The sequence below is a fragment of the Salmo salar genome, chromosome 03 (assembly GCF_965601325.2).
Source record: "Salmo salar chromosome 03, fSalSal1, whole genome shotgun sequence".
NCBI lineage: Eukaryota > Metazoa > Chordata > Actinopteri > Salmoniformes > Salmonidae > Salmo > Salmo salar.
In genome coordinates this window covers 24,787,724-24,797,216 of record NC_138293.1, presented here as the reverse complement: position 1 = coordinate 24,797,216, position 9,493 = coordinate 24,787,724, and positions in this window count along the sequence as shown.

Genomic DNA, 9,493 nt, shown 5'->3' with positions numbered 1-9,493 from the left:
CTTGTCTTTAAAATGGTGTAAAATAGTCATATGTTTGTGAAATTGAAGTAATAGCATTTCTAAGGTATTTGAAAATCGCGCCACTGGATTACACTGGCTGTTGCGTAGGTGGGACGATTTCGTCCCGCCTAGCCCAGAGAGGATATAGCATACATTTTTGAATTTCTTTCACTCTTTTTTATGCTTTTTGAGCTAAGCTAGAACTAGCCCTGACAAAAAGTCCTACAGGAATCCTGCACAGGATTTTCGGGGCCAATTTCCTGTAGGACAATTCCTGCAGGATCCTGTAGGTATCATGCAGGTAGTGTCACGACTTCCGCCGAAGTTGGTCCCTCTCCTTGTTTGGGCGGTGTTCGGCGGCCGACATCAGCGGCCTTCTAGCCATCGCTGATCCATTTTTCATTTTCCATTGGTTTTGTCTTGTCTTACTTCACACCTGGTTTCAATCCCATCAATTACATGTTGTGTATTTAACCCTCTGTTTCCCCTCATGTCTTTGTCGGTGATTGTTTGTTGTATGTTTTGTGCAAGTCATGTTCTGGTGTGTGACGGGTTTTCTACCCTTTTATATTATTTTTGTATATATTGGTTTTCAGAGTTTTTTAAGCATTTATTAAACTGCTTCGTTTATACCAAGTTCACTCTCCTGCGCCTGACTTCCCTGCCACCAGCACGCACCCATTACAGGTAGTCCTTCAGGAAAACAATCCTGCAGGAATCCTGCAGAATACATATCTTGCAGAAATAGGAAGTCCTGCAGGATATCCCAGAGGATTTTGGGGGCCACTTTCCTGTGGGAAAATTCCTGAAGGATCCTGCAGCATTGTTTCCTGAAGGACTACCTGTAGGAATTGTCCTATACAAAAATGGCTCCAAAATCACGTGGGATGTCCTGTAGGTAAGAGTCACGCAGGTAATTCCACAAGATTTCCAGGGCCGTTTTCCGGTAGGACAACCTGCTGGTTTCCTTCCTCATCCTTCAGAGAATTTCATGTAGGCAGATTGCAGAATAAATTAATCCATGCTTTTGTCACTTCTAGATTAGACTACTGCAATGCTCTACTTTCGGGCTACCCGGATAAAGCACTTAATAAACTTCAGTTAGTGCTAAACACGGCTGCTAGAATCTTGACTAGAACCAAAAAAGGTGATCATATTACTCCAGTGCCAGCCTCTCTACACTGGCTTCCTGTTAAGGCAAGGGCTGATTTCAAGGTTTTACTGCTAACCTACAAAGCATTACATGGGCTTGCTCATATCTATAGTTCCGATTTGGTCCCTCCGTACATACATACACGTACGCTATGGTCACAAGATGCAGGCCGCCTTATTGTCCCTAGAATTTCTAAGCAAACAGCTTCAGGCAGGGATTTCTCCTATAGAGCTCAATTTTTATGGAATGGTCTGCCTATCCATGTGAGAGCCGCAGACTCAGTCTCAACCTTTAAGTCTTTATTGAAGACTCATCTCTTCAGTGGGTCCTATGATTGAGTGTAGACTGGCCCAGGGGTGTGAAGGTGAACGGAAAGGGACTGGAGCGACAAACCACCCTTGCTGTCTCTGCCTGGCTGGTTCGCCTCTCTCCCCTGGGATTCTCTGCCTCTAACCCTATTACGGAGGCTGAGTCACTGGCTTACTGGTGCTCTTCCATGCCATCCCTAGGAGGGGTGCATCACTTGAGTGGGTTGAGTCTCTGACGTGATCTTCCTGTCCGGGTTGGCTCTCCCCTCGGGTTCGTGCCATGGGGGAGATCTTTGTGGGCTATACTCGGCCTTGTCTCAGGGTAGTAAGTTGGTGGTTGAAGATATCCCTCTAGTGGTGTGGGGGTTGTGATTTGGCAAAGTGGGTGGGGTTATATCCTGCCTGGTTGGCCCTGTCCGGGTGTATAGTCGGACGGGGCCACAGCATCTCCCAAGCCCTCCTGTCTCAGCCTCCAGTAATTATGCTGCAATAGTTTATGTGTCTGGGGATTAGGGTCAGTCTGTTATATCTGGAGTATTTCTCCTGTCTTATCCGGTGTATTGTGTGAATTGAGGTGTGCTCCCTCTAATTCTCTCTCTCTTTCTCTCTTTCTCTTTCTCTTCTCTCAGAGGACCTGAGCCCTAGGACCATGCCTCAGGACTACCTGGCCTGATGACTCCTTGCTGTCCCCAGTCCACCTGGTCGTGTTGCTGCTCCAATTTCAACTGTTCTGCCTGCGGCTATGGAACCCTGACTTGTTCACCGGACGTGCTACCTTGTCCAGGACCTGCTGTTTTCGACTCTCTCTCTCTACCGCACCTGCTGTCTCTAACTCTGAATGATCGGCTATGAAAAGTCAACTGACATTTACTCCTGAGGTGCTGACCCTCTACAACCACTGTGATTATTATTATTTGACCCTGCTGGTCATCTATGAACGTTTGAACATCTTGGCCATGCACTGTTATAATCTCCACCCGGCACAGCCAGAAGAGGACTGGCCACCCCCCAGAGCCTGGTTCCTCTCTAGGTTTCTTCCTAGGTTCCTGCCTTTCTAGGGAGTGTTTCCTAGCCACCGTGCATCTACACCTGCATTGCTTGCTGTTTGGGGTTTTAGGCTGGGTTTCTGTATAGTACTTTGTGACATCGGCTGATGTAAAAAGGGCTTTAGAAATACATTTGATTGAATACATTTGATTAATATAAGATTGCATGGAATTTGTGTTATCCAATGAAGCAACAGCTGACATGTTAATTGTCCATTTTACCAGCACTGCATAAAATAAAAGAGATTGAATAAATATGGTAAAAGCATATTTTGTAACAAGAGTGAGAGTAATGGTGACAACACATGAACAGCTATTGTGTATTGGTGTGAAGGGAAACGGATGTCTGCAATTGTAAACTTGGTGATAGTTGGTTTTAATATGGCTGGTACATCAACAACATCTGTGAGTATGCATGTGTGTTAGGCTTTGTTTTAAAGGGAGAAATGAGAGGCTGAAACTGTGTGTGGTGTTACCTTCACCTGCATGGCTGTCCAGTGCTGCTGCCCGTGTTAGTCAGTCTCACTGTTGTTCATAGGCTTGATCTTAACTGGGGAGGAGAGTTCACATGATGTAATAGCAGAAAGTCAGTCAGTCTGTCTGTCTGTCTGTCTGTGTCTGTGCGTGAATGTGTATGTGTGTCTCTTCCCCACAGGACAGCTCGTCCAAGAGCAGCGTCGATCGTTGCGTGACCCAAGACTGCCAACATCCGTACATTCAGGAAAAACAACATGGCAATTGAAATTGCATGAACTTAGAAGGTAGTATTGTGAGACCATTAAAAAGTAGGGAATTGGTCACAGAAGGGACTTTAACTCTCAACCTTTGTGGCAAAAAGTAACTGCAATGATCACCTAGTCATTCTAGAAGTTGACAGGTTTTTAGGTAAAATGGGGAAAGTAGTTCCTCAACAGGTCAGATATTTGGGGGTGGTGAAATATATTTTATTCGGAGTGCCTAACAAAGACTCATATGGTCACATTTTCAAAAAACTTGGTATGGCTTGGCCAGGATCGAACAATCAACCTTCTGACTTCAAAACAGAAACTCTTACCACAAGACTACAGGGCAGGCCCAATATATGGGAACAATACCAAAGTACAGGTTGTATGACTGACAGGTGCAAGCCGACAACAGTTTTTTTTGTCTGTCTTCTCCTCTGTTTCATTATTCACCTCCTGCATTTGTCTACTTTCTGTTCCACTGTCTGTTTCTTAGTGATCTGTCTTCCCTCGTGTTAACACTATGGCTATAAGCCTCCTTCTGACCTGGGTATCTGTTATGCTTAAAGGGAGACAATGCAGGTGGAGACAACACAGATGGACAAGGCTGGGACATCATAAATCAAGTTGGAGGGCAAGGAGGGGGGAGAAAAGGCAAAATCTATCCAAATGCAAAAATTACTGAAGATGAGTCTCTGCTCTCAATACTCTACTATGCTCTAAGACGTATTCTAGGTCCAAGAGCAGCCCAGATAGTATAGACGACATCTATGATGGTGCACTATGCAAGTCAATAGATGCCCTTAATGACACTGATTTAACAAACCTTTCACTCATGGAATATGGATAGCGTTCCAGTATTCAAGTCCTCTCCCTTTCACATCTGGCCCCTACAAGTCAGTTAATGAACTTCCCCCGAACCTAAGAGCGAAGCACATCATTCTTGTGGGGCTGTGGTTTGGGTCAAAGAGCCCAGAAATGAATTATTTCTTTCAGCCCTTTGTGGATGAGTGTGTTTCACTTTAGGGTGAGGGCTTGACATGCCAGTTGAGAGGGACACCCACAAATGTGTATACAGTTTACTATGTTTTTGAGATTCCCTTGCTCGCTGCAAAGTACAATTTAATGGTGAACATGAGTGCAACTGGTGCTACCACAAAGGAGAAGTGGTAGAAAAGGGTAATGGGTTCACTAGAGTATCCGCTTGGGAGTTAGCCAGAGCCACGCCCTAAAACACAGGCGAGAGGTTGCCTTGGTGGTAGAGTCAGGGAACATCATAAACTCAGCAAAAAAAGAAATGTCCTCTCACTGTCAACTGCATTTCTTTTCAGCAAACTTAACATGTGTAAATATTTGTATGACCATAACAAGATTCAACAACTGAGACATACACTTGAACAAGTTCCACAGACATGTGGCTAACAGAAATGTAATAATGTGTCCCTGAACAAAGGTGGGGGGGTCAAAATCAAAAGTAACAGTCAGTATCTGGTGTGGCCACCAGCTGCATTAAGTACTGCAGTGCATCTCCTCCTCATGGACTGCACCAGATTTGCCAGTTCTTGCTGTGAGATGTTACCCCACTCTTCCACCAAGGCACCTGCAAGTTCCCGGACATTTCTGGGGGGAATTGCCTTAGCCCTCACCCTCCGATCCAACAGGTCCTAGACGTGCTGAATGGTTTTGAGATCCGGGCTCTTCGCTGGCCATGGCAGAACACTGACATTCCTGTCTTGCAGGAAATCACGCATAGAACGAGCAGTATGGCTGGTGGCATTGTCATGCTGGAGGGTCATGTCAGGATGAGCCTGCAGGAAGGGTACCACATGAGGGAGGAAGATGTCTTCCCTGTAACACACAGCGTTGAGATTGCCTGCAATGACAACAAGCTCAGTCCGATGATGCTGTGACACACCGCCCCAGACCATGACGGACCCTCCACCTCCAAATCGATCCCGTTCCAGAGTACAGTCTTCGGTGTAATGTTCATTCCTTCAAAGATAAACGCGAATCCGACCATCACTCCTGCTGAGTCAAAACCTTGACTCGTATAGCGAGCCTATATACAGTAGCAAGGCTATAAAAGTAGCGAGGCTACATACAGACACCGGTTAGTCGGGCTGATTGAGGTAGTATGTACATGTAGATATGGTTAAAGTGACTATGCATATATGATGAACAGAGAGTAGCAGTAGAAGATCTGTGAAGTTATTTGGATTTTTATGAATTATCTTTGAAAGACAGGGTCCTGAAAAAGGGACGTTTCTTTTTTTTACTGAGTTCACATAGTGTTAAGGGCCCATCTCCTTTAATGTTCCTGTACTGTTTTCAACATGATTGCAGGGTTTGCTTTTGATGACATGCACGGCATCTTACTTGACATATGTCGGCAAATGACTACACTGTGGTTTGAGTCCAAATATCACCATGAGTCCCGGTATATTGGAAGGGAAATAGAGCGCGTAAACAAAAGATTGCTTGCCATAAAACCACCTGTAAATGTGACAAGACCACCACGCTCAATTCATTTACTCAAATGTTGGAAATCCACAGAGTTCCAACACTTCCTGCTGTTCTAAAGCCTCCCCTGTTTCAATGGGATTTCACCCTGGCAGTACTTAAACCATTTACTGCTACTGGTGCAGGATACCTATTGTCTACTGAATGACACGGTTACCTCTCATGACATTGATATGGCTGAGATGTTCTTTAGAGAATTTGTTATTGGGTTTGAACAATTGTATGGGAAATGTCATGTCAGCTACAATGTCCAAATACTTTTGCATGCACCTACATCTGTCTGAAACTGGGGACCTTTGTGGGATCAAAGTGCATTCATTTTGAAAGTAGTAATGGGAGACTTAATAAACTCTTCCATGGCCCTCAATGTGTACCAGGAAAAATAGTGGAAATGTTCACCATCTACCAACACATCCTGGCATTTCCAATGAGGTTCAATTAATCAAATGCACAGGCATCCGTACCACCTGTGTTTACTTGAAAGACCTTCAAGGTGTACAATGGAACTATATCTGTTTACAGCCCAACAAATGGGAATTAGACTGAGAAAGGGTTGAACCATTTAACCTTTTTTTTTTTTTACATCAGAGTATGTATGAATGAAGGTGTTTCTTAAACAGGTAGCATGATATATAAATGCACTATTACATTTACATTATTACATTGACTGAACTGTGGGCATACTGAAACCATATTGATTGTGTTAGGATCCATCAAATAAAAATAGCATACACTATATTTATTGCATGTGGACATTGTCCTTTTTTACATTTCTCATCTGCTGAGTTAAATGTCTGATATTGCACTATATTTCAAATTATATTTTCTCTGTTGTCACAACATACTGTAATCTTGTAGTTAACTTGAAATGGTCATATCCTGTCCAAATATCAAAATCCTGAAGGTTTCAGTCCTACATGATTCCTGCAGGAATGTACTTGGTCTTGAATTGTCATGTTTGTGAAGGATTTTCAACATTTCTGCAGTACAAGTCATACTCCTGCAGGAGCATCAGGGACATTTTCTGAAGGATTTTGTCAATCCTACAGGATTCCTGCAGGACACCTGCACAATTCCTTCACAAAAGGTTGAATTCTTACAGGATTCCTGTAGGAGCTACAGTGAGGGAAAAAAGTATTTGATCCCCTGCTGATTTTGTACGTTTGCCCACTGACAAAGAAAAGATCAGTCTATAATTTTAATGGTAGGTTTATTTGAACAGTGAGAGACAGAAGAACAACAAAAGAATCCAGAAAAACCCATGTCAAGAATGTTATAAATTGATTTGCATTTTAATGAGGGAAATAAGTATTTGACCCCCTCTCAATCAGAAAGATTTCTGGCTCCCAGGTGTCTTTTATACAGGTAACGAGCTGAGATTAGGAGCACACTCTTAGTTAAAGGGAGTGCTCCTAATCTCAGCTTGTTACCTGTATAAAAGACACCTGTCCACAGAAGCAATTAATCAATCAGATTCCAAACTCTCCACCAAGGCCAAGACCAAAGAGCTCTCCAAGGATGTCAGGGACAAGATTGTAGACCTACACAAGGCTGGAATGGGCTACAAGACCATCGCCAAACAGCTTGGTGAGAAGGTGACAACAGTTGGTGCGATTATTCGCAAATGGAAGAAACACAAAAGAACTGTCAATCTCCCTCGGCCTGGGGCTCCATGCAAGATCTCACCTCGTGGAGTTGCAATGATCATGAGAACGGTGAGGAATCAGCCCAGAACTACACGGGAGGATCTTGTCAATGATCTCAAGGCAGCTGGGACCATAGTCACCAAGAAAACAATTGGTAACACACTACGCCATGAAGGACTGAAATCCTGCAGCGCCCGCAAGGTCCCCCTGCTCAAGAAAGCACATATACATGCCTGTCTGAAGTTTGCCAATGAACATCTGAATGATTCAGAGGACAACTGGGTGAAAGTGTTGTGGTCAGATGAGACCAAAATGGAGGTCTTTGGCATCAACTCAACTCGCCGTGTTTGGAGGAGGAGGAATGCTGCCTATGACCCCAAGAACACCATCCCCACCGTCAAACATGGAGGTGGAGACATTATGCTTTGGGGGTGTTTTTCTGCTAAGGGGACCGGACAACTTCACTGCATCAAAGGGACGATGGATGGGGCCATGTACCGTCAAATCTTGGGTGAGAACCTCCTTCCCTCAGCCAGGGCATTGAAAATGGGTATTCCAGCATGACAATGACCCAAAACACATGGCCAAGGCAACACAGGAGTGGCTCAAGAAGAAGCACATTAAGGTCCTGGAGTGGCCTAGCCAGTCTCCAGACCTTAATCCCATAGAAAATATGTGGAGGGAGCAGAAGTTTCGAGTTGCCAAACGTCAGCCTCGAAACCTTAATGACTTGGAGAAGATCTGCAAAGAGGAGTGGGACAAAATCCCTCCTGAGATGTGTGCAAACCTGGTGGCCAACTACAAGAAATGTCTGACCTCTGTGATTGCCAACAATGGTTTTGCCACCAAGTACTAAGTCATGTTTTGCAGAGGGGTCAAATACTTATTTCCCTTATTATAATGCAAATCAATTTATTAATTTTTTGACGTGTTTTTCTGGATTTTTTTGTTGTTATTCTGTCTCTCACTGTTCAAATAAACCTACCATTAAAATTATAGACTGATCATTTCTTTGTCAGTGGGCAAACGTACAAAATCAGCAGGGGATCAAATACTTTTTTCCCTCACTGTAGCAACAGCAGCAGACAAACAAAAATGGTTGCCATGGCAACAGTGCTGGAGCAGCAGAGCCCACATTTTTCTCTACCCCCCAGAGGCCAAAAATGCCACAACGAGGAATGGTTTTAAACATAAACTACTTAAGCAGACCTCTACAAAAATGGGGCTGTGAGTAATCTCATCCTTCTCACTGACCAGCCAAGTGCATGGCGCTTAGCAGTCTGCTCTCACTACCATCCATAAAGAAGAGGGAATCTGAAATGGGTGGAAGCTGAACGTAAGTGGCTGACAACCCAGACAGCACCATGTTAAAAATCAACCTCTACAAGACTGGGACTGTCATGGTGCCAGGCAAGCTTAGGCTTTCTGGAGATTAAGGAGAGAGCAGTGAGAGAGGACACCACCATTGACATCGCTCGCACAAGAGAGACTCAACCAGCACAACCTTCACCCCCACTCTCTTCACCCAAAATGGCACATCCAGCACCTCTCTTCCCACCATAGTGGAGGACACTCCCCAAGAGGAGAGAGACCCCCTCGGTGTAGAGCACCATGAGAGACGAGTTCACTAAACTGGAAGAGATCCTGCTCACGAGAGCGTGAGCAAACAGAAACCAGACACCCACACCTTAGAGGAGCTCCTAACCAAGGTGCGGACAGAGCAGGACAGCAGCCTTACAGCACAGCTGAAAGAGGTCCAGCATGAGATAGATGGACTCAAGAGAGAGCTGGCTGATCTAACAAAGGAGGTGATCGATCTACAAAAAGACAGAAAGAGCAGTAATAATGAGCTGACCACATTAAAAGAAGAGCTGCAGGAGAGAAAGAGAACAGAGGGCAGACTGCAGGAGAGAAAGAGAACAGAGGGCAGACTGCAGGAGAGAAAGAGAACAGAGGGCAGACTGCAGGAGAGAAAGAATACAGAGGGCAGACTGCAGGAGAGAAAGAAAACAGAGGGCAGACTGCAGGAGAGAAAGAGAACAGAGGGCAGACTGCAGGAGAGAAAGAGAACAGAGGGCAGACTGCAGGAGAGAAAGAA